This window comes from Loxodonta africana, chromosome 11 (genome assembly GCF_030014295.1).
Source record: "Loxodonta africana isolate mLoxAfr1 chromosome 11, mLoxAfr1.hap2, whole genome shotgun sequence".
Lineage (NCBI taxonomy): Eukaryota > Metazoa > Chordata > Mammalia > Proboscidea > Elephantidae > Loxodonta > Loxodonta africana.
In genome coordinates, this window is record NC_087352.1 from 25,677,128 (window position 1) to 25,680,475 (window position 3,348).

Consider the following 3,348-nt stretch of genomic DNA (forward strand, 5'->3'; position numbering starts at 1 on the left):
TGCCCCGGCCCGCGCGCGTGCGTGCGCGCGCGCGAAACGCACGGAGGCGGGATGCGCAAGCGCAGTGGCCGGGCCGCACTCCTGCATCCCTACCCTGGTTCCGGGAGCAATGTTAGGACAACGGAGCAGGTGGGGCTTCGTGCGAAGGAGCTAAAGGTGTGCTGTTCCAAACGGGATTTCAGCGGGGGCAAGGAAGAGCTGGAGACGGTCCCGGGGATTATGTACGTGTAGTTAAGAGCTCCGGCTGACCGAGTTTTCTTTCTTTTTCTGTTTCTTTTCCTCTCCTCCCTACACTATATTGAGTGCTATTTGTCTGACAGGCACTGTAGTACAGGAGACATTCAGTAGAGGGAAAACAAAAAGGTACTAATGTATATTGGAGTCTCCTGGGTGGTGCAGAAAGGTTGGAGGTTCTAGACCACCCAGAGGCTCCCTCAAAGAAAGGCCTGGTGATCTGTTTCTGAAAAATCAGCCATTGAAAATACTATGAAACACAGTTGTACTCTGACACACGTGGGATTGTGAAGAGTCAGAATCTACTCAGCAACTAGAAAATATATATGTTTTACTAGAGTGTATGTATTAGCATGTATATATACATGTTATAAAGAAAAAACAACATAAAGGGGCTGCTATTTTATACATAGATCAGGAAAAGTGTATCTAACCCATTGTCCTAAAGTCAGTTCCAACTCACAGCAAATCTATAGAATGGAGAATTGCCCCATAGGGTTTCCAAGGATGTAATCTTTATGGAAGCAGACCATCACATCTTCCATGGAGCTGCTGGTGGGTTCCAACAACCCACCTTTTGGTTAGCAACCAAGCACTTAACCACTGTGCCACCACGGCTCCTTTGGTGTATCTAAGGGGGTGATACTTCAGCAAACACTGGAATGAAGTGAGGAGATGAATCATGAGAAGATCCTGGAAAAAGCAATTCAAGCAGAAGGCACAGAAGTATAAAGGGCAGATTAAGGAGCATGTTTGAGAAGCTCTAGGAACATCAAGGGAGCTTCTTGGATGGAGCCAAATAAGGGAAGGAGTCACTGTCGAAAGATGAGATTAGAAAGGATGTCAGGGGACAGATCATTTTAAACTTTGTAGGTCACAATAAAAATTTTGAATTTTAGTCTAGATGTCATGGAAAGCTATAAAGAAAAAAAACAGGTAAATTTAATCACATTAAAATCAATACTTTTTTGCTTATCAAAAGATTCCAGAGAGTGAAAAGACAAACTGCAGCATGGGTGGAGATATTGGCAACAAGTATAACCAATAAAGAACTTTGGGTCATTGAGAAGAAACCTGACAGCCCCTTGGGGAAATGGGCAAAAAGGCCTAACAGGCACGTTACAAAACAGGAAATTCAAATTGCTAATAATTACGAAAAGATGTCCAACCTATTTCATAATCAGGAAAATTGGAAAAGCCACAATGAAATAGCATCACATACCCCCAGATTAGTAGATATCCGTAAGTCTAAAAATACTTGTAATTGGAAAACCATACAGCAACTAAAACTCTCATACACTGCTAGTAAGATGATAAACTAGAACTACACTAAAAACAATTTTCGTATCCACCAAAAAATTTTCATATACCTTTTAATAATTGAAGATACGCATACCTTATAAGGCAACAATCCCACTCTTAGGTATGTGCAATACAGAAATTAGTGCGTATGTGTCCCAACATAGGAGTGTGTTAGAAACAACACAAATGTCCACAAGCAGAATGGACATATAAATTGTAGCTTATTTTTTTATGAAATGACATATGGTAACAAAAATAAGGAAACCAGAGCAGCACACAACAATATGGATACATCTTAAAAATATAGTATGGAGGAAAAGAAGCAAAACAAATTTCCACCGACATAGAGTTTAAAATCAGGTAAAACAGATGGAAAAACTATAAAGAAAGCAAGAAATCGTTAATATAAAAGAATAGTGGTTACATCTGGGGATACAAAAGGGTTTGGATTGATAATGAACATAAATCTTGGATTCTGCCTATGGTTTATGTCTTGACCTGGGTGGTAGTTACATGAGTATTGGCTTTAAAACTATTTTTTTAATTGTAGTTATCTATTTAATGTGGTTTTCTGTGCAGGGAAAAAGATATTTATATGGGAACAACATAATATAAAGAAATATAAACCAAGAAAACATAGTGACTATGAATTTATAATAAATTGTATAATCACACAAAACTTGGACCTGAATATTTGTTGTTGTTAGGTGCCACCAAGTCGGTTCCGACTTATAGCAACTCCACGCACAACAGAATGAAACACTGCCTGGTCCTGCACCATCCTTACAATCATTATGCTTGAGGCCCTTGTTGCAGCCACTGTGTCAGTCCACCTCATTGAGGGTCTTCCTCTTTTCCACTGACCCTTTACTTTGGCAAGCATGATGTCCTTCTCCAGGGACTGATCTCTCCTGACAACATGTCCAAAGTATGTAAGACGCAGTCTTGCCATCCTTGCTTCTAAGGAGCATTCTCGTTGTACTTCTTCCAGGACAGATTTGTTCGTTCTTTTCACAGCCCCTGGTAGGGTCACTATCAGTCGGAATCAACTCGACGGCAATGGGTTTGGGTTTTTTTGTGTGTGATATATTCAGTATTCTTTGCCAACACCTCAATTCAAAGGCGTCAGTTCTTCTTTGGTCTTCGTTATTCGTTGTCCAACTTTTACATGCATATGATGCGATTGAAACTACCATGGCTTGGGTCAGGCGCACCTTAGTCTTCAAGGTGACATCTTTGCTTTTCCACACTTCAAGAACGTCCTTTGCAGCAGATTTACCCAATGCAATACGTCGTTTGATTTCTTGACTGCAGCTTCCATGGGTGTTGATTGTGGATCCAAGTAAAATGAAATCCTTGACAACTTCAGTCTTTTCTCCCTTTATCATGATGTGGCACATTGGTCCAGTTGTGAGGATTTTTGTTTTCTTTATGTTGAGGTGTAATCCATACTGAAGGCTGTGGTCTTTGATCTTCATCAGTAAGTGCTTCAAGTCCTCTTCACTTTGAGCAAGCAAGGTTGTGTCATCTGCGTAACGCAGGTTGTTAATGAGTCTTCCTCCAATCCTGATGCCCCATTCTTCTTCATATTGTCCAGTTTCTCAGATTATTTGCTCAGCATACAGATTGAATAGGTATGGTGAAAGAATACAACCCTGATGCACACCTTTCCAGACTTTAAAACACTCAGTTTCCCCTTGTTCTGTCCAAACAGCTGCCTCTTGATCTATGTAAAGGTTCCTCATGAGCACAACTAAGTGTTCTAGTATTCCCATTCTTCGCAATGTTATCCATAATTTGTTATGATCCACA